We start from the raw sequence: 23,660 nt of genomic DNA on the forward strand, positions 1-23,660 counted from the left end.
CCATCAGGCTAATTAATGATGAAATAATGTTTTGTGTTCTCTGTCTTTCTGACATTTCTTGTGGTCTGTCTAGCAGACTTTTATTTAATTGAAGTCATCGTTTTTTTCTATCAGATGTTATTTTTAGCCCAAATAGTTTTGTCATGACGTCATCTTCGTGACTGCTTCTTTTCCAATGGAGTTCTCCTCCCACTGTCTACCATCTGTTTTGATGCGGTGTTCTTCCAGGAAGTTTTCCACTCAGAAGAATATTGTAGGCTCCATGGGAAATTGTGAACAGAAGTACCAACATATCTTAGTCTTTATTATTTTGTCTGTTAATCAACATGCATGTTTTGAGACAGTGGGAGGGAGAGAGAGAGAGAGAGAGAGAGAGAGAGAGAGAGAGAGAGAGAGAGAGAGAGAGAGAGAGAGAGTAACGGAATAAGATATAGACAAATGAAAGTACAGGAAATACATTTTTTTTAAAGGAGATTGTGTCAATATGAAATTAAGGGCTGAAACAGTATGCCCTAAATATTATAAGTTCATGAAGTTTCCATAATATGTGATGTTTAATGCTACAGACCAATTACCTTCTACAAAAAATTGCAATGAAGAGTTATATGAAGGGGGGGATCAAGTCTTTAGAATAAAAATGGTGGTAAGCCTTTATACAAAGCATACATTTCAAGCCTTGAAGAGGTATATCTGTCTTAATTTAGTAAGGCTTCAATCATTTCCTGTATCATCACTGATAACAATAATTCTGAAGGTTAACAACATCATTATCTTCAATCTCCATTCTCTCTTTAGTGCTAGGTGAATTACTCTTTGATTATGCATCCTATATGTTTTATATTCAGTCAGTGACATGGTCTTTCTGTAGTTAGGATAAAAATCTAGAATGTTTTTTATGACAACACTACAATATCAACATGTTTACCTGCCTTTAGTTTTCACTGTAATACACATTCTTAATATAATATGACGTCTAAATTTTGACCAGCTTGCTTTACTCCCTCGCAAAATGTATAAACCCAAATTGAAATTTGTCACCCCCTCCCTCTCCCCCTCCCCGAGCAGCATTCATGATTCATCTGTTCGGAGCCAGAAGGGCATTAACTCTGTGTAAGATAATACCAGTTAACATCCTTCTGGCTACAAACAGACAATTATGTCATATGTCAATCATTTTTTACGAGTATTCGTGGGGATTAAAAGGCATACCCAAACGGAAACTAATATTATCATGCCTAATTAATTACTTCACATTCTTACCTTATTTCAAAGTCAAGGTTAAAATGAACACTTGCTAGTTTTACGCTTAACCTATTTTCAGCTTGTCCTAATTAATTGTCGGCTTAAACTAGGTTTAAATAAAGGGATTTATTAATCCACTAATCCACTTCCACTATACCATAGCCTTGTCGTACAAGAAATTTGCCTCATACAGGAAATTAGAAATAAAATCCTCACAAGCGTCTCAAAAATAATGCTTGTGAGTGAGGTACATTTCCAAAATAGTTGGAACCAAGCTTTGTCACTGCAGAGTAAATGGTAGTCTTACAAAAATATTTTTGACTACCGGTAGTCTTGAAGTTCATTTTTCTCTCCCATTCTTTAAGTTTTTGTACAAAAAGAAACATGAAGGATCAAAAAGGAAGTGAGAAAAAAGATTTAAAATAAACAAATAATTGTTAAATTGAATGAAACTGATAATTTGGGAGTGGCAACAAGACTGCAGTACGTTTTTCTTCAAAAACGGATATTGAAGACGCCCAGTACAGGAAACAAGAAAAGAAAGACCAAATAAAGAAAATAAACAAATTGTCTAATTGAATGAAACTTGTATGTAATTGGGGAGTGGCAATTCTATTAAAGAATACTCTTTGTTTCCACTTCCTTTGCATGTACATCCACCCTTCCTTTGATTCAAGCAGTGAAACTTTACGATTTTGTGATTCAGGGGAGGTTACGAATCGACTTTCCTCATCATCGTGTAATATATGTTTTGTTTTTTTGAAGAAAGTTTGAGTACTTAGCAATCAGCACCAAATTTCATCACAAGAAGTGTACCAAACAATTTCTTTGATGAATGACAGAAAATTAATTAAAGTTTGGGCAAAATAGATGATGACAAAACCATTCCAAAGGCCACATTTTTAATGACAAGAATAATTAATTCATTAACCATCTCAAAACATTCTTATAATTTCAAGTGTAAATTTACATAACAAATTAGGCAAACACTTTGTCTTCTTCAATGTAGATTCATAAAGGTGTTGCATCAAGTATAAGTTGGAGGGGTATGAAACCATATATTTTTTCTTCATATAGAGTAAAAAATACTACTTTAAAACCAGCAACATTTGTGAATCTTACAAGTGATCAAGATATCTGAAAGCTCATGCAAAAAACAAACAAAAATCACAAAATGTTATAATCTCCCTTTAGTATTCATCTGATATCTTTATATTTCTAAATAAAAATAAGTTCAAGTTTTCCTAAATTTCAGCACTTGAAATGTTTCAGAAGGTGATCACTCTGAATTTTATTGTAAACTCTGTAATATTTTATTAGATATAGTAATTTTTACATTTGGCACATGGATGGGATGCCAGGTCAGTGGTGAAGAATTGTATGTATGATATCAATACCAGTATGCACTTCTGTAGTTCCTTACACATAAACAAACAAAGAAAACCCCTCTTTCTTAGGACGGAGAACCTGGTTAAAACAACAAATGAGTCAGCGTGCTAAGAAGTGAATGAACTACGCCAAGATGAAAATATACATCAACAACTTCCTCTCTAAAGAAAATAATATGAAATCCAGAAATAAAAAGGATGAAAACCATGGAGTACAGAGACAGTATAGTCTACAAATCAGACCCATTATTTTACATGTAAGTATGTTTCAATATCACTGCATCTTAGGACCATTTATAGTATGATAAGAAGCCTGTAAGAGAAATGAAATAAAAATTATAACAAATGTAGAAAGGCTGACTACTTAGATTAGATGCAAGTATGCCAACAATATTGGCTACATCATTACATGTTTTCTTCTTACTGTAATTTTTTTTTGTACATTTAAATTAAAGTTGACATTCTACCAAAATTGGAGAAGGAAAAAAACTTTTGCATTTCTAAAGTTTTAATTTTGCACACCATATCTTATCCTATGTCATTTTTTCTATGAGAAAACGACTTTTCCCCACAATTACCAATGTTTAAAATTCCTAGTACCACTGGTCAAAATTTGCCCACGATTCAGCTTGACTGCTGAGCTAAACAATTATGGCTTCTATGCAAAGATACTCCCACAGTTTTGGGTAATTTGTGGTAATTTCATCTCAGCAGTTCTCTACAAAACGTGGAAAGTGTCAACATGAACATACCATGAACATGTTGAGGTGAAAACTTGAGAACTGCGAAGGAACTTTGATCGAGGCATTAGGTCTATAGGTTCACTTGCCAGTCTTTTATTTGTCTTGGAGCATGATATCACTGTCCAGCTGTATATATAAATAAGGGAGTAATATTACAGAGAAAAGGGGGAAGGTATGGAGGTCAGACTAGCTTGGATGCTCCCCTGGAGTTAGTTTAGTATTAGTCTACAAGCACAGACTTTATTTTGAAACTTTATTTTGAAAATTTCATAAAGCCTGTAGCCTAGCCTAACATTTGTAGGCCTTTCGCTGTGTCATCCAAATTTGGTTATGATACAGGGACTATAGAGTGCGGTCTCTACAGTCTCCCAATTTAGACTCTTTGTTATGTGTACGTGTAGTCTGATAGTTCCAGACCCAGCTCTGTTCACAGATTACAACCGACGAGGGTTTGTGCCTGCAAACGAGGCTAGATTCTCGACAGGGCTAGATGGAGCTAGACCCCTGGTGGTACACTGTGGGTTAGCTAAACAGCGCTGAGCTGCCAATCACTTTGAGTGGCGGGTCGTGATCAATTGCTTCCCTGATTGGCTGCGGCATGTGGAGGGGGCTGGGTGTAGGGAGTGATTGGGGCTCATTAGCGTTGATAGTTCTACCAGGTTCTTCAACTCATGAGGTGTCTCAGGGACCGCGCTACGGGGTTCTCCCTCAAATAGGGGACTTTCTAGACGAGGGTTGGTGTCTCCTTGGTCAAATCTGGTCAAATCTACCCCATCTTCTACAAGTTGAAGTCTTTGTCATTGTTTATTTTGCTAAAACACCCTTCAGTATCATGTTTTGATTTCATTACAAGAATCAATTTGCTGGTGGAGGGAGGGGTTAAAAAGTTTCATGGGGTAAGAAGCAAATTCCTCACTAAACTTGGGGTGGGGGAGGCAGTGTGGTAAATCCTGTTTCAAACTTTTGGAAAGACTCTGAAATGAATGAAGGCATGCCCCTAAAACTAGCATGAGATATCTCATAGGGTATCAAACTAAAGCTTTGCACTTAAAATGATGAGAGAAAAGAAAAAAAGAAAGGAGGAAAACAAAAATTAACTGCAATTTTTGAAGTGGGTATATAATGCCCCCTTCCCACCACTACTTCTACCACCACCACCACCACCACTATCACCACTTCCACCAAACATCCTTTCAATGGGGTTAAACAAAAAAAGAGGGGGTACAAGAATAGGAAGTGGTGAGGGGTAAGCAAGACTGTGATTTGGGGGGGGGGGGGAGAGAGGGGTTGAGAGAGTGCATGGTATCACAAAACGGGTTATCACATTATTTTCAGGTGCCCTTTTTCTTCTAAAGTTTGTTAGGGGGTTGGAGGTGGGCCCTCATTTGGGGGCACATTTGTGTGTGACGTGTGTATACTTGAGGTACCGGTATGCCATATTGGGTTTCTTTGGGGAGGGGGCGGGGGAATGTGCCCCTGTCCCCCTTGATTCGCTAATGCAGGATCCACTCCACTGCGACTGTAGGGAGGGGGTGCCGCACACAACATGTGTGGAAATGATCTCCAGACGTTAGCTTAAATTGTGGCATTAATGGCTTGAATTGATACATTAACTTTAACAGATGTGACACGAAACTGGTGGACCTCACATTTTGATTGTTGTAAAGTTACGTTGCTAAAAGTACTAGAAAAACTGCACTTTCATGATAGACCTACCATTTATTGAGATTTGATGAAACATTGTGCACTTTTTTTAATGGAAATGTTCTTGAAATACCTGCTATATTTATATGAAATAACCTAATATTTAAAAATAAAAATATGTTTGATATTTATACATGTACAGCAACAGTGTTTTATATTCATAAGTCAAATATGGATGAGTGCTTTGGCTTTATTAGTTGTTGTTATTTATTTTGTAAATGTGTACTTGTATTAGTCAATATACAACAAAAGGCCTACCGGTAGTTCTCTTTTCCTGTCATGAAATTGAATTTTGAAAGAAACTGTACTTAATTCTGCTTGCTTTGTTTATAATGTCCTATAAATGATTTTGACCAGTAAACAGTAAATATAAGCATGAATCTAATAAGAATCTGGGAACTTGCTAAAATCACAAACACTGACAGTCAAAAACAGAAATATGCTTATAAGCCATTGGACCCATGTGTCTTGGCTAAACAGCTCAATTTTTGTATTCTTTTACTACAATTATTTGGCCTACTCTTAAATTTCATCTTTTTCTTGTTTTTTAATATTTTTCTGAGAAGTTTACTATCAATTTATACCAAAACTCATGACAATTTAGAATTTGCCTCTACATTTCGTCCCTATTTTCACGAAGTGACGGTATAGTGAGGAAAATCGTAACGCAAAGTGAATGCAATTTTTTTTCACTACCGTCACTTCGTGAAAACAGCGACGATTTATGAGTGTTTTGACACCCGGAAATATAGAGTTGAAATGTGATATCACACACAAATTGAGAAAGAAGGTTTAGAACTTAAAAGTCATATTAATTTTCTTTGAGAAGAGATGCATCAATGAAATGTTTAAATCACTCTCACTTCACAACAGCTCTTTATAGTTTATACAATAATAATAAAAGCTACATTTATATTGCATACATATATGGATATCAGCAGATGCTCAAGGCACCTGAAAAGTACTATTATTCCTACCAGGTACCCGTCTACTACACCTGGGTGGAGAGTGGCAAATGTAGATTGCTGTCTTGCCAAGGCCATTAGTGCCGTGACGGGACTCGAACTGAGGACCTTGTGATCCACAGTCCGGTGATGTGTCCACTAGACCACCGCACCTCTATATGGAAGTTGAATTGTATCTTTAACTAGCGACGCCCCTACTCACACCCCACCCCCGCCCTCCTATTATAAAACCCTTTTTCATAAAGAAAAAGGTGAGTTCTGGTAATGCGACTGCATTGTGAAAGAAAAGGTGTGGAATGGATCAGAAACAGTTGATCATGTAGCATGTAAGTATTGGTGTGCACTGCAAGGTTCTGGAGTCATCAAAATCATAATAAATTTGGCCGAGTCTTGGTAACGTAACAAGCACTGTACACAGAAAGCTATATATGGGACAACACACATGGTGTTGGGCTATTACTACCTTGATTCCCTTGTCTTTCTATGCTCATTACTCAGCCAGTATACATTTTCTTCCAAAATTGTTCAGCACATGTCATTTATTTGTAATCTTAAACATTCAGTGTAAGTTTCGTTTGATTCTGTGAGAATTAATTTTCTTTTTTTTACCAGAACTAGAGTTTATCTTTAAATATCTCCTTTTTTTTTATAATAGTCAGTGGTAAACCCTAATAATGGCAAGCATCAATAAGCTTGGATGATGATGATAAAGATGATGGCACGTTGGTGTCTGCGGTTATCATGTCGGCAATGAATGAATGTACATGTCATGCATGGTCGAGGATTGCTCTCTAATTACCGTGGTGATGAAAACAGGAAGATGCGGGAATTATGAGGAGGAGCAAGAAGAGAGTTGATTGCCCTCTGGACAGGGATAGAGAATGTTAGACAGATTGAGAGAGAGAGAGAGAGAGAGAGAGAGAGAGAGAGAGAGAGAGAGAGAGAGAGAGAAAGAGAGAGAGAGAAAGAGATGAATGAACTAACAACAAACATTTGTGACCTCATAAATAGTACAAGGATTATTGTGCTGTAAACATTTGACATGTTCAGAAAATACTTAAAGAGTCAAATGTTTTGGCTAATGACGTAGAAAAGCACTGAAAGTATTTTTTTAAAACCAATGTTGAGAAAAGGGGGATATTTGAGTGTATTTCAATTAAGAAAGATTAATTGTACTGTAGTTCAAATAAATATTAAATCGTAGATTTCATCATATCTAAAGAAGCAATGTGTAAGCACTTACATAGCACCTTGCTACTCATAAAATCTTGCTTTGCTTTCCATCATATTAGGTAATTATTTTAAAGCCTATCTGTACTAGTTGGCAGGAGGGATTAGACCACCCTGCAAGGTCACTGACAGGTGGTTATCTCATCAAATCAGCTCTCAGTTAACATAAGAAAAAGAGGATCATGGGGGATCAAAGGTCACCGATTAGGCATTGTTTGCTATATAGAGGGCGCAAGTAGCTATAAGTAGTGCAGTGGGGCTTTAAATATGTATTTTAAAGGTGATGAAATAGAACCTTTGATTAGTGAAAAGAACACAAGATATAAAGAAGAGAGAATTTATGATATTCTTCTGTAGGCACACATCTTTGAATCAAAGATAGAAGAAAATGAAGTAAACATGAATCAGATGAAAGTATGATTAATAACAAAGAAATGAATCCATAATGGATTTTGAATTCAAAGAATTATCAACAAAACAACAGGTGAATTAAAATTCTGGTGATTTCTTCTAATTCTAAATGGGACTTTTCCTGAAGTGAAAAATATGTAATGACTACATCCTAACAGAAATTACACGACATATAGGTAAATATTCCATTCAAGTAGACACTATTTCACAACACGAGAAGAACAACAGCTAGAATCGAGAGCCTGTTTGGTGTCATTCAGAATGTTTACAGGAAAGTAATTAGAGAGAACCATGACGTTTGTAATACATTATCAAAGAATTCAATTGAAAAGTAATGAGAGTTTGTAGGTCACAGGAAACCCTCAGACCTCTTTACTGATTCCAATTGGGTTGTATCCAAGTGATTAGTAATCATTAGATACCATTCAAAAGAAACAAAAGAGACAAGAAAAACAAAAAAGAATAGAAAAAGAAAAAGAATATCTGTTTCCCAATGTATACTTTCCAGCCAGTAAATAAGTCTTTTCCATTAAATTTCAGTATCATTTCAAATAGAATTACCTTTTATTGTTGTTATTTTGTAATTATTTTATTTATTATTTTTCGCATGGAAAAATTCACAGAAAATGACAATTAAACTCTAAATTTATGACTAGAAGTAAAAGTAAAATTACTTTAACCAATATTTCATCTATAGTCTCGATCCTAGTTCACTCCTAAATCTATTTTCTCAAAAGTATATTCATGTTTAAAACTATACAGGATATAGGCCAGTGGCGTACCTGGGGTACTCCGTCAGGGGGGGCAAGCGACCGAAACAAACAAAAAAGGCGATGATAATTTTCACTTCTGGCGAGCGAGCGAGCGAGCAAAAAAAAATCTTTAAAGGTAAAGACCAGTATTGGAAACGCCCCAATTTCAAAAAATGAAATGGAAGCTCTCATTACCAATCATGTGAAAGAATATGTTTTGACTAATATATGATGATAACAAATTTGCCGGGAAACCGCCTACTAATTCATATATTTGGTAAATTTGTTTCTCTCATGGTCTGTGAGAGATATAGGGTAGTCCCATATACATCTTTCTGTGTATTGTATTGTAACTTTACGAAGAATGGGCCAAATTTCTTATCATTTTGATGATTCCAGAACCTTGTAGATGCTAGATGCTAGATGATCAACCTTTTCTGATCGATTCCACAACGTTTCTTTTACAATGCAATCGCATGACCATAACTGGTCTTTACCTTTAAGTAACGTTTGGTATATAAACTGGTATTGTTGCAAGTTGGGGTGGGAACATTCACTTGTTAGCGACGTTAATTTCATTTTTTTGCAAACTAGTGTAGCGAGCAAGAAAAAAATCACTTCTTTTTTAATAATTGCCACTTAAACTTGGTTCAAGTCCCATGCAGGGCGCGGGAACAATATTGTGTTTAGGGTGATTTTATACCCATTTTAGCTAGGGAGCGAAAATACATCTTTCTCTCAATGAATTGCTATATAAAATTTGTTTCATTGTTGCAGGTAGGGGGCGGGCACAATCGTGTTTAAGGCAATGTCAATCCCATTTTGGCGGGCAGGCAACCCCCTACATTTCTCTTTTTAATGATATTGTAGCAGGTTAGTGGTGGGCACATAATTCCACGAGCTAGCGAGCGTAGCGAGCGAAAAAAAAATCACTTTTCTTTTATAGGGAAAATATGGTACATAAAACTTGGGTTCATTGTTCCATGTCAGGGACGTGATTATTAAAAGTGGTGTTAATTCTATTTTGGCGAGCGAGCGTAGCGAGCGAGCAAAAAAAAATCACTTCTCTTTATAGGGAAAATATGGTATATTTTTTTTTTCTCTTTTCCTCATACGAGGCACTTTATTACTTTATATCATTTAACAACAATTTAATTACAATATATATATATATATATATATATGCACAATCAACAAACTGATATAATAAAATAGGGGAAACATAAGCAAAGTGGAAGGGAAAGAAAATATGGTATATAAACTTGGTTTAATTGTTCCATGTCAGGGACGTGATTATTAAAAGCGGTGTTATTTCTATTTTGGCGAGCGAGCGTAGCGAGCGAGCAAAATTTTTGTAATGATAATTGGTTCATAAATTTCAGATTTTTTTGTTGCAGGGCAGGGCTTACACAATCATGTGTAAGGTGATGTTAATTCCGTTTTGGCGAGCACGAGCACACCAAACCTTCTTTGAATAACGTTTCGTACATAATTATTAACTGGTTGTTGCAGGTTGGGGCGGGCACGTTAGCGGTGTCAATTCCATTTTGGCGAGCGAGCATAGCGAGCAAGCAAAAAAAATAAATTCTCTTTTAATAGAAATTAATAAATAAACTTGTTTTTATTGGTGCAGGTCAGGATGGACGCAATCGCGTTTAACGCGATTCAATTCCTTTTTGGTGAGAGGGCGAAAAAACTCTTCCATTTTTAATGATATTGTTGCAGGTCAAGGGTGGGCACAATTGTTTCCAAAGCAATGTCTATTCATTTTATTCGCGAGCGAGTGTAGCGAGCGAGAAAAATGAATTAGTCTCTTTTAGTAACATTTGGTACATATATTGTGTGTTATTGTTGCCATGGTTGCAGGTCGGGGCCCGTCGGGGCAGGCACAATTGTATTCACTAGGCAATACTAATCCTTTTCTTTTTTCAGGGGGACGAGGAAGTGAAAACATTTAATACAAAATAGGCTAGCAAGCAGTTCGCGCCAGCGAAGAGTTTCAAATTTGTTATATCACTTATATTTTCCTATTTTCATTTGTTTTAATTTTTCAGGGCCGTATATGCGGAATATTTTTCTGATGGGGGAAGGGGGAAAGATGAGTTAAAAGTTTTCGAAGAATCTCAAAAGCAAAAGGAGTGAAGGGAGTTCGAGCGACCGAACTGGTCATGAGGGTACTTTTGCATTTTCAAAAGTAGAATTGAAGGATTTGGTATAGGCCTACACTACATTTTCAGGAAAAAACTGTACGATTTCAAAATATCTGGGGTCAACTGCCCCCCCCCCCTGGTGCTTACGGCCATGTTCTTTATTTTTTTCCCCCATTTTTATTTCTTTCCTTTTCTTTTCCCTTTTTCTTCCTTTTCTCTTCTTCTTCCTTTTTTCTTTCCTTTTTTTCCTTTTTTCTCTTTCTTTCCTTTTTTCTTTCCTTTTCCTTTTTTCTTTTTCTTTCCTTTCCCTTTCTTTTCTTTTCTTTCCCCTTTTTCTTTTTTTCCCCTGGAGCCCGTCAGGGGGGGCACTCTGCCCCCCCTGCCCCCCCCATAGGTACGCCACTGATATAGGCCAATACAATATGTTAATGAGTAGGCCTCATTTGAAAACTAAAACTTTCACAAAATGTTAAATGTCAGCCATTTTCTCAGTAAGTCAGAATACTTTAGCCTAATGCAAATTTTGCAGCATGAAAATTAGGGAATCTGGACCATTCCCCAAATGTGATAGTTTAATATTACATGCATGTTTCTGGGTTACCATGACCTTAAATATGTTTTTTTTTAATGTGTCTTGCAATGAGAATAGCTTACATTCACCAACTCACGGGTGGTGTTTCACAAAGATTCTAAATTGAACTTATCTCTAAGTTGGACTCAACAATTATGGAAAGCATCTTTGAAAATATTTTGTGAAAGTTATTTTAACAGGCATAAAATGTTGATTCAAATCATTCATATTTTCTATTGTCAAGGAGATTTCATGCTCTTGATGTGAAATTTATGAAAAGTCTAAAATACTTTTTGCTTTTGAATATATTTCATGGCTCTCCATATTTTTTAAGTCCAACTTAGAGTTACGTTCGACTTAGGATCTTTGTGAAACACCTCCCTGGTAATGAACTGCATGAGGACATCCAAGGATAGTCCTTTTTTTTCTTCAGAATTTTCTTGAATTGAGAATAGAAATGAATTCATTGCGAGAAATGATTATCAACATCTGGGATCCATTAAGTCAAGTACAAGGTCATCATGAGGTCATGCTCAGCTCGAAGATGAACTCTGATGAGGTAAAACTAGTTTTCACTAAGGTCTCTCCAAACAGAGCCCCTCGCTCCACCAACATGAAATAATTTTGAGATGAAACTGATAATTACAGTAAAAACATTACCATTGTTGACATTTTGTTCATTATGTACAATATGGGGACATTTTAAAGTCTATCACATATCTCTCAGCTCTGTCAGCACATATGTTAAGAAAGGAATCATAATACAGTCTAGTTATTGAGACTAACCCACAGTGAAGTTAGGTTAGTTTCATTTTCAAGAAAGGGAGGGGGGTGCTTATTCCAACTCAGAAATTTGGATCACCACAAAATTGGCTTGATAAATGTTGATCTCGCCCCATATATCACAACCCTCAAGCAATAGAGGGGCAGAGCAAGAGGATTGGGGTGGAGGGGGGGGGGGGTGGATGAGGGGAGGGGCATATGATGCGGTGTGGTATTGGATGGGAAGGGGGGGGGGGTAAAGTTAAAATCTATATCAGATATAAACGATGAAAACTAAATGATAATTTTGATGAAAACATGAAATTTACATTAATTATATGTGTTTATTACCATGCCACTAAAAAACTTTAGAAGTATCACAATTTTCTTCAGCGTGGTTGAATGGTTAAATTATGGTCTGTTTGTTTTACCTGACTGGTAGGAAAGCATGTGTATGCTTGTCTGTAAAAACCAAGGAATCAACTGCTTTAAGTCCTCTTCGAGGGACTTGGTAATGAGGAATAATGCCTTACACCTAAGCTAAAGGGACTATGCGCATTGCCTTACTTTTGAACCTGGGATCTCCCGGTTACAAGACCACTGAGCCATCGCACCTCCTTCAATTGAATTGAATTGCAGGTAAATTCGTTCCTATTTTCCTGAAGTGACGGTAGTGAAGAAAATCGGCACGAAAATTGTATGCGATTTTAATTCACTACCGTCACTTCATAAAAATAGGGATGAATTGCTTCTTATCAACTAAAATCAAAGAAAACTTTAAAAAAAGGAAAGTTTTTTCTCGGTAATACCATGCAGGATCTACAATGCTTTCTGGTCTTGAAGAAGTAAATATCCATTTTCCATAAATTAGCAATGACATTCAAGTCACATCAATCTAATCTACGTGATACTTACCCTACTTACTGTAAGATGTACCTATACAGCTCACAGGAGTGTGAATGTACTAGGTAAGGAGTCTTACAGTAGATCAAGCAATGACCCACTCTGGACTGCCACAGGGAATTGCTGAATTTTCATAGGTAGATCAGAGAACCTGCATGGATAACTGTTTTTATTATATCAATCTAGCTATTTATAGGGGGTTTATGAGATCCCCATGGCTCCTCTCAATCGCCCATTACCCAGCTAAAATTCCTAGTCTTGAACTTGACATACCAGTCAAAAGTGCAAAATACTGTCACGGTAATTTGCTCAAATTATGCGGATAAAGACGTGTCTCCCCGCCAGAAAAGGACCTGGATCTAAGAAGATTGGAATCAATTGTTGAATTATGCTACATGAAATTATCTCGGATCCATCAAAGCTCTTCATATCGCCCCGACGGGTCTGGGAGAGGAGAGGGGCGGAAAGGAGGCGCAAGGTTCAGGGTCCCAGATTGAATAATTCATTTTGTGAAAGCGAGAAGGGCATTAAATTAACACAAACACATATACAATTTTTACATGGAGCTAATACCATTCAGGACCCTGTTTCATAAAACCTGTTTTCAATAGCAAATGCTAAATATCGATGACAAATTTGCTCTCAGCCAATCAAATGCCATGATTTCAGTAGCTTATAACAGTTATTATAACTTGTTATTGATAACAAGTTTTATGAAACAGGGCCTGGCTCCCAGCAGAGTAATTTCTTACAAGCATACACATGCTTTATTGGCAGTCAGGTAAAACAAACTAACAAACAAATAATTTAGAGTTTGACTAATTAGCTTTACCAACATCAAATAGAGTAAAAACTTGTTACAACGCACTCTTTAGACCAGGAAAATAACCATTTATTATTGAACCTTGTTATATTCCTATGATTGAATGATGTATTATTTTCTGAAATGTTTCGGATTGTATGAGAAAGTTAAAAGAGGAAAATAACCATCACTTAGATAATTCCACCGTCATTAGACCAGGCCTACTTTGTTCTAATATGTTTGTTTTGCAAACCTACACAGAAAATGAGGTGAGAACCCTCCTAATATTTCTCCAGCTATTTATTTCTTTCTTTTTTTAAATTTAGTACATTTTTCAGGGATATCTTACTGACAATAGCACTTTAAATGGCCAATGTTACAATTATTTTACTTTTTGGAAATAATAAACTTAATAATCCTACTGTCAATAGCACTTTAAATGGCTAATATTTAAAAAAATTACCTTTTGGAAATATTAAACCCACTAATCTTACTGTCAATAGCACTTTAAATGGGTTGATATATATATTTGTGTAAATACTGAGAAGAAAAAAGATATATAATAACCTCACTTTTTGTAACACCTTTCCCCCAAATTGAAATGCATTGCACCATGCACAGCCCTCCACTGACTTTCCCTAGAGGGCACTAATATGTTTTTCGATCCAAGGGAAAATGTTTATAGTGAACTGTTTCGTCAGGCGCTGAGGTGATGATTAAAGTTGTGATCAACCATAGACCTACTGCCATGGATATTAAATCATATTAGAGTTACGTAGCTATGTTCGTAAAGACAGAAGTTAAAGCTCCTTTAATTAGTCCAATTTTTATGGAACACCCAATTTCTAAATTTAATAATTCTGAGCAATTTATTGTAATCTTCTAACGAATTGATTTATTGAAATGAAAATGAAAAAATTATCTTATAACGACATCCTTTTTTTGTAGTTCATTTTAATAGTTAAAAAATTTGAATAATGTTAAGAGAATGGAGAGGTTAACTTTAATTAGGTGCTCCATAAATCATTATGTAAATCACTTTGTTGAGGTTTGAACCTGGGAGTGTTTCACAAAGCCTTTTTTCAATGACAACTTATGAAAATAAGTGTCAAATCTGCTGATAACCAATCAGAAGCAAGGATTTCAGTAGCTTATAACAAAAACTGTCATTTGTCACTGATGACAAGTTTTGTAAAACACCCCCAGGACTAATTTGTATGCATACATGAGTAACAGTATATGTGTTGATCATGAGGATTTTATTTTTTGTGTGTGTTGAATGACATTTCGTTTATTTGCGTGTTTGTCTTTTTTCTATTTTTTTACAACAGGAATTCTATACCTATTGTCACAATCCATATAATTTTGCTACAAATCACATTCGGACTATTATTTCAACAAGTATATTCCAAAGTTAAATAATATACGTAGTTCCTTTAACCTATAGTCTCCAGGTTACTCTTAGTTGTGAAGTTAATCTTGAAAATATCCAGAAGCTGCTGAGAAATGAATATTTTTTTTGCCAGGACAGTCGTGTTTATTCTGTAAGCTGATATTTTCAAGGTCATTCAGAGGTCATTCCTGGGCTTGAATTAGGTCCATTGCTAGAGGGGTTCCTGGCATGCACCAGGGGGAATATAAAAGCCATGTTCCAACTTGCATTTATTCTGGATAGCCATGGTCATATTCCCTATAATAAGTATAAAAGCACTTGTTCATTTGCAACTTTTAATATCTATTGATATCTGTAAAAATATCATGATCTCTCTTGCAAATATTTCAGAGCCTTGTTCAATGTGAAAACAATACAAAGTCTAACCTTAAAAATTAAAATCATTTAGAAAATAACTTGAACATTAACTTTGAAAATGATTCCTGCTATAATCTTATATTCCATCAAAACAAAAGTACATCAGGAGATTAATGTAAAATTTGCTTGTTCTATTTCTTCTATTGATATATTCTTTTTCTTCTTTTCTTCTACATCTATAACTTTTCACACTGTGTTTCATTTCTAGAATACAGAATCCTTAGACAAAAATCCCAAGACAAACAAGTGAAATTAAAGGAAAGTGTAATTTACTTTAAGACCATGAGAATCTAAATGATAGATTTAGGCAAAGCCAACCACATCAGGGCAGAAATATTAATATCTCTATTTTCCTGATTGAATGTTGGAACTACACATAGTTCCTATAGTTGGTCTAAATATACTTTTTTAATTTTCTTTTTTTTAATAGTTTCAATCACGGATAGACCCCCATCTGAAATAAAGAGCAACAAAATAATAGGAAATATCAAAGTGGTTGGTTTAATTCAAGTTATAAGTATTTTAAATAAATTTGTTGAGTAGAATTAGATTAGGATTAAAAAGGATGACAAGGTGCAATATATTAATAATGAGGGAATATATCTTTACCGAATCCCATATTGATTAACACAAGATAAACATAAATCCACAACACAATAAAGATCCATTTACATTGGCAAGAGAAACTAATCTCATCAAAGATTAGTGTCATATAATATCTTGGGGGCAGTTTTGACATACTTTTTGCTCATTTAATTTGAAAATGGATAGAAACAAAAAGCTTCTACGCAATTATTTCATCCTCTCTCGTGGAGATTTGAGACTGGTAATATATGAAGCAATTAATTATCACACTGATCCGAGAGAGAGGGACTGAGACGGAGAGAGCATAAAGGCTTGAGAAAGGGTCACCAGTAAACTCATCCGCAATGATTGTTTCTAGAGGGCAGTTTTAGAGATGGTTTTCTCAAATCAAAACCCGAAAAGAATAATATGACAAGGATTGGGACCCATGCTTTCTCCAGGGGGCGAATCAGAAATCTGAGCTGGAACCAACGCAATGACATCGATATCGCCAAGAGCTTTCTACCGCTGAGACAACCAACCCACACGAGAATCAGATTTATTAAACACAATTGTAATACGATTCCCATCGGAACGTGGAAATGGTGGGGGCAGACGTGCGCAATAAGTATAAACTCGTATTGGTCAAGACAAGCTTTGTAACCAAAGTGACAGACCCTCTGAATCATAGATTAGCAAGTTTTTCCACTTTAGGGACAATTTGCTAAATACCTTAGAATACTTTTGATCCTTCTCATATCCTAAAGATATATATGTAGACGCTTGTAAATACAATACCTGCCAATGGCTTAAATTTATCTTCACACGTTTGAATTAAAATGATGCAAAACCTGTCCAAAATCTTAGGGGCAACAATTAATATCTGATTCCTATCATATTTCTCAAAGTACAAGTAATGCCACTGAGTAAAGGTTGGAGATATGATTTTTTTTTCTACAGCAAAATGAACAGGTCATCTCATTCTTCAATTTGTATATCAAGTTTGTAAAATCTGAAACTTGTTCGTGCCATTTAACTTACAAGAATGGTGAACAACAGCCATTTGTTGTAAATTGCAAAATTCAGTGTTGTGTTCTTTGTATGAAAAACATTCTAGTTGTACAAAAAACTTGTTGTAATTCCAGCTCTGTGGTTCAAGTAGTATCATTTAAATATATTTTTCATTTACCAGAAATAACAAACGTCTTTACAATGATCACTGCGATCATCATGACAGCTGGGAGTCCATCCATGGTTAGTAGCCCACCTTTTACAACCAATCAATTACTGTGGAATGAAACATCTATTCCCTGTTATTACAGGGCACATAAAAACTACTAATCTCCTTTAGATTGCGCCAATTGCCAAACCAGGAAGTAATTCCTATAAATCACCCGGCATTCCTCTCTGCTTCCAGATTTAAAGCATCAATTTGTCAGCTCCATAAAATATATGTCATCCTCTGATACTACAGGACACCCCTCCCATGATTGATGGTGCCATCCCTGAGACTACCCCTAACTACAGCACTACTCCACCAATTAAATCTAACCTCAAAAGTAGAATGGAGGCCATCTGGGGAACACAACTTGTTCCAGATTTTCCCTTTTCTTCATTTTCAGTAGCATTTTCACAACAAAAACACTATTTCTAATCCGGTATGGGTCAATTTCGGCATCGTCGCTATCACAATTATGATTCCCAAATGAGAGAAATTTTGTGGGTCAGACACAGCTCTGGCTCAAGTATTTTTGTAGATAAATTTTACTAAATTCAATTACCCACATCATAAACAATGTTGATAGATGTAATAATTAATAACTACCTTAATATTTGTCAGACTTGTCTCATAAACTGGGCCGTCTTATATTTGAAAAGTAGGTAGAAAGGTTCTTCCACAATTCATTTCCTTGTGGTTTCATTCATACTTAATCAGTTTATATGACTACCCATTTATTTTTTGCTGTGTCTCCCTCAAACAGAAAGTTAAAAAAACACAGATATTGCCAATACATAGGAACAAGCAAGAGAATAAATGTCACCTAAAGCATATTTAGTTACATTACAGAGACGTGAATATTTTTATCTTAAATTCATATCTTAACAAAAGGAATTTTGATATTTTGTATATCACTTTTCATTTTATAAGCCTTTTTTCATTATTATAATTTTTTAATACAAAGACATAAATGAATAGTCTTAGACTCTATAACAAAACAAAGCTTTTTATTTCGAATTATACTTCAATATTGCAACAAAATACAATTATACATTCAGGACCATCCCCCGAATACATTGATATGCATCTCAAATTTCTGCCCAAATCTGTAACCCTATGATGGCTTGGAAAAATTCTCCTGTACACAATATGAAAAAGTTGAAAATGTTGCCTGCGTACAATAATTCTGAAGCATTCATTTCAGTCTATCAGTCTATACCATAGACCTCCTTGCAAACTGCCAGCCACATGCAATATTATAATCTCGATCATATCCAAAATTTAATATTTTAACCCCTCTTTGAGCCCCCAAAACTGCATAATATATTGTTTTGAGTTGCAAGTAGAAAGTTTTAAAAAACTGTTTAATATCCTTACACCTACATTTTTTAAAGTGAATTGCAAATAGAAAGTGGCTACAAAATTTAATATCCTTTACACCTTTCATTTAATTTCATTGCTAAGTCCACCCTCACCATATTCTTTAACAAAAGCAACCTATATATTTGCCTGTTAATTTAGCCCCCCCCCCCCCCCCCGCCCTGACATCAGTAAACCATGGTAGAATAGACATTTCAGAGAAGGCAGGGATTCAAATTTAAAAAGTACAAAACCTCGATGGTCAACATTGAACCCCAATGGTAGTCTGGTGTGGTTCCAATTAAATCTCATAAAGTCTATTTTTAGCTGGCCATGTGAAAAGTCTGGTGAGAATTCCACTTTTGTGCCACCTGTTACTGGGAAAAAGCTTGTTTTGTGGTTAGATTTGTACCTTGGTTGTACCCACCATTGGGGCATTTACTGCCATTTGCGCTCCCAAATCACACCAGAAGTATTTTAATTGGGATGCAATGTACAGCGACCTCTGCTATTTTCACTTACTTGACCACTTTCCTTTTTCTGATTACAAAAAAAATGTAATGTGGCATCCCCCAATTGACTTCTATTGATTTTGAGCATTAGTGATGGTTGCTTGCGTCTGTGGTGACTTTAAGCCATCATTAGTCCTAACCCTAACGCCAACTAAGTACCTAACCTGAGCAAAGTGAAAACAAAGTTGTAACCCTAATTCTTACCATACCAAAGCAAGTGTTGAACCAATTCAAGTTCAAGATCAAGTTCACTTATTTTATTGTAAGCATAATCCTATATCTAACACTTCTTATGAAATATTTCACAGTCTTTTACACATAGCTACAAAATTTGACTTTGTAGGGGACCTTTCATAAGAAAGCCTCTTTACAAGGATGAATACATTCTACCAAGAGTGATAGTATGACCAGATTTTGACCTTTCACTTTTGACCTTTCACTTGGTCAAATTCTTGGCAATGACTCATTGCAATGGAAGACATTCATAGGTAGTCAATGTTATATCAAATGTAAGAGAGAGAGAGAGAGAGAGAAAGAGAAAGGTGGGGGTGGGGGGGGGGGGCTACAGGGGAGAGGGAAAGAGAACTTCAGAAAAAGATGGGGAGCAAGATGGAGAGAGAGAGAGAGACAAAATATAAAGAGAATGAGAGAGGTCTAGGGATGTTGGATGTTGAGGTATATAGGAGGGAAACAGAACTGGGAAGAATATGAGAGTTAGAGAAAGAGAGAGAGAGAGGTGGTGGGAGCCTGGGAGGGGGTAGATAAAGTTTGAGAAATGGAGGGGAATGCATGAGGGAGGATGGAATGAGGGAGGACAGAAGGAGTGAGAGAGATAGACAAATATCATGAATAGAGAGACAAAGAAGAAGGGTGGGCGATAGAGAGGAGAGAGAGAGATGGATAGAGGAGAGAGTGGGGGGGGGGGGAGAGGGGGTGAGAGATAGAGATACAGTGGTGGAAAGGATAGATAGAGAGGGGAGAAAGAGCGAGACAAAATGACAAAGAGAGATAGAGAAATAGATAGAGAGGGAGAGAGAGAGAAAGAGTGAGACAAAATGACAAAGAGAGATAGAGAGATAGATAGAGAGTGAGAGAGAAGACAGTGGAGGAAGGAGAGAGCAAGGCGAGAGTGAGCGAGAGAAACTTGGCATGAAAATCCATCTCTGTCAAAGCCATTACCACAGAGTGACCCCAAGAGTATATGACCTCTGGAACTTCTCAGAAATTGAGGGTCAAAAGCGATGCGGGAGAAGAAGAGAGTGAGAAGGAGAGCTGAAGTGTACGAATGGGCAGTATACTATGACTTGAACTCAGAAGTTTGAAAGAAGTTGTATGATCATAATAATCAAATTATAGAGATTCACAACATCATACTGTACACTGTAAAAATTTGCTGTAACTCATGCAGTAAAATACTGTGATTTACAACAGTAATATGTTGTAATAACGATTTTACGATAATTAACTGTATAAGTACGTTGCTGTACAGTATATTGCTGTAAACATCAGTGTCGTAGAGCATGGGAACAAATATCTACAGTAAGCTAGTGTAAAGGAGCGTGCAAAAAGCATTGTGGGATACAGCGCACATGCGCATTAGGCGGATCGGCTGCATATGCGCGTATGCGTTGCACGTGATTGGCTCCCGCGCTAGCCCGCCACGCCGCGCCGCCATTTTTAATTTTCTGCAAAGATTTGAGCTGAGATATATAGCTGAGCTGGCCGGCCTGATCCTGAGCAACGAATCTGAATCTGTTCTGTTCCTGGTCCTGATCCTCGAGCTGGGATATTGATGACCAATAAGTCAATTCCAAGGGGATCCGAGGTAAGTTACAGATTGCCAATTATCAGAGTCATGATTTGATTTGTATCCCGCTGAAGTGAAGAATTGTCAGACTGTGGAAAGTATAGGGATTGTGTTTGTAATTGTTCCGTCTACGGTATATGTGTACTGTACGTGCTGTGCTGTGGTGTGTGGGACAGAGTCGGTAGTGTTAGTGCAGCACATGACACTGTACTGCAGTACCAGCGTACAGTGTCACTGTCAATGCGATGCCATTGCACATGGATATGCATGCTCACGTTAAATTGGAAATGTCTAACGTCAAGACCATCAAGACTTATAACTTATAGGACACCGCACACACTACGATCGACTACAGCATCAGTCCATCATGAGCACACTGCGTGATCAGTTGAATACGCACAAGTCTAAGCTCATGTAGTGTAGTCTACAGCACGTTACTGAAGAAATTACAGCAAAGTACTGGCAATCCTGCTGCATAGTGTAATTTTACTTAAAAGTTAAAATATGAAATAAAATTACAGTAAGTTACTGTAAAATTACTTAGTATTTTACTGTTACTTAGTAATTTACAGTAAGTTACTTTAAAATTACTGTAATTTACTGTAAAATTACTGTAATTTACTTTTTTGAAGGTCGCAGCGTTGTCATAGCAACCAAATAGGCCATTCCGTAACTGGCAGTAAGTTACTGTAAAATTACTGTAATTTACAGTAACTTACTGCTAGTTTACAGTAAATTACAGTAATTTTATTTCATATTAATTTTGAGTACTTGTCTACTGTAATTCACTGTAATTTTAATTTACAGTAACTGTAGGTTATATCTACAGTAAGTTACCATCAATTTTTACTCAAAGTATCTGCCTGTAAACTTTCCTACAGTAAATCACTGCATTTCTTAGAGTAAATTGCTGTTACCGTAGGTTCTTCAAATACTAACAGTAAATTACAGTAATTTTTGTCTTTAAGGATTGTAAATTTGTTTTACAGAAATCTATTGTAGTTTCATTTACCGCAAATGAATGTTAATTTCACTTATGTAGTAACATTCATAGCCGTGAAATCAAATGTTTTTTTGCTGAAGGTTTCGCATACAGTCATCATCAGGAGGCTCGTGACAACTGGTTATATTTGATGAATTTATGTTTTTCTTTCGATTTTCTTTTGTATTTTTTGTCCTTTATCTTTTTTTTTATTATTCATTTATCATTTAAATAACTTTTAATCTGTCAATGCTGTACATAAAAAGTTATGTGTACGTATGCATATTAAAGGTATTGTTTTCCGCTCTTCTTTCTTGCAGTATGCCATGGATTACTGCTGAAGTCACACAGTGTGCATGCTGAAACACTAATCAGACGGATGCTCTACATGGACATCATATACCCATGTACGTTTGTAAGCTATGTAATCATTCTTCTGGATCATTGAAGCGGTTTTCTGAACACTTTTCAGTCCATAGAAATGTGGTGAATTTCGATTTCCCGTGTGGTGTTCCTGGCTGCAATCGAACATTCAGAAATTATTCATCCTTCAAAACCCATGTGCATAGGGATCATCAACCATTTTCAAGAAAAAAAGATGCCCAGTTTTTCTGCGTTTCTACCTGGAATTGTCCACTCTGTGCTGTAAAATGTGAGGAAATCCATGACATACTTTCTCATCTTAGAGTTCATATCAAACACGGAGTTGAAATACGCTGTCCTTTTGCCAATTGCAAAAAACGTTTTTCAGTGAGGTCGTCTTTTGCGTCACATATATCAAGAGTTCACAATAAGTTAGACCAGATTCAGTTAGACTCAACTTCAAGTGAAACTGGTACTGTGTTAACTGAATCCGCCCAAGAAAATAATCAGGAGTTTCCTGGAAGACTGCAGACGAGGAAAGTGTGACAGATGATGAAGTAGATGTATCCGCTGACTCATTCAAACACAGCTTATCCTTGTTTTATCTGAAGTTGGAGGCAAAATTACTACTGCCCAACTCTACAATTCAGGAAATAATTGACACAGTTCAGGATATTCATGCATTAAGCCAACAAAATTTGATACCAAAATTAAAAAAGAAACTTGAAGGAATAGGAATTACCGATGATGAGGTTACCAACGTTTTAACTTTATTTAAATCTGAGGATTTGTTCAGTGCTTCAAATTGTAAAGAATTTCGATCAGAGTCTACAAGAAAATCACATTTTAAAGCAGTTTTTGATTATGTTTCCCCAACTGTACAAATACAAATATTGTAGCTAAACGAATTTCATAATTTTATGTTTTCATTTTACATGTACACAAATTGATCATATTTTCTATTTTCTTTGTTCATTGTGCACATTGGTAATTCTATTTCATTAATTTCTGTATATCATGTATATTTTCTTATTGTCAAGTATGTTTTACGGTTTTTGTTATTTTGCACAGCCCCTTTGTAAACCAGCCGAGTAGCTGAATAGGGCTTTTACCGTCAATAAATCAATCAATCAATCAATTGAATGACAGCTCATGAAGTTGAAACAAGTTTCTGTGCAGAATTGGCATGTAAATGAGACAAAAATACAGAAGAATATGAAACACGTATTAAAGATTACAAGTTTAATATAACAGAGCAACTCAAATTAAATGGGGTATTAGTTCAAAAGATAAATTAAACAAAAATAAAGTGAGTAATGTCTTTTGGAGAGATTCTACCAGGTATAGAGAGTTTTCCTTGATTCTGCCAGGTATATGGAGACTTTTCATTGATTGTATTCTGATAGTAGTTGTCGTTTAAT

The 23,660-nt window shown here is 35.9% G+C and overlaps 1 long non-coding RNA gene across 1 annotated transcript; it reads left to right on the forward strand.

Moving 5' to 3' along the window:
* The first annotated feature begins 20,463 nt into the window (after positions 1 to 20,463).
* LOC115920192 lies at positions 20,464 to 22,730 on the forward strand. The gene is made up of 2 exons (XR_004062237.1): positions 20,464 to 20,912; positions 22,197 to 22,730. It is a non-coding gene; the product is annotated as an uncharacterized LOC115920192 (long non-coding RNA).
* Positions 22,731 to 23,660: the final 930 nt, after the last annotated feature.

Source organism: Strongylocentrotus purpuratus, unplaced genomic scaffold (assembly GCF_000002235.5).
Source record: "Strongylocentrotus purpuratus isolate Spur 01 unplaced genomic scaffold, Spur_5.0 spur5_contig_867, whole genome shotgun sequence".
Taxonomy (NCBI): Eukaryota; Metazoa; Echinodermata; class Echinoidea; order Camarodonta; family Strongylocentrotidae; genus Strongylocentrotus; species Strongylocentrotus purpuratus.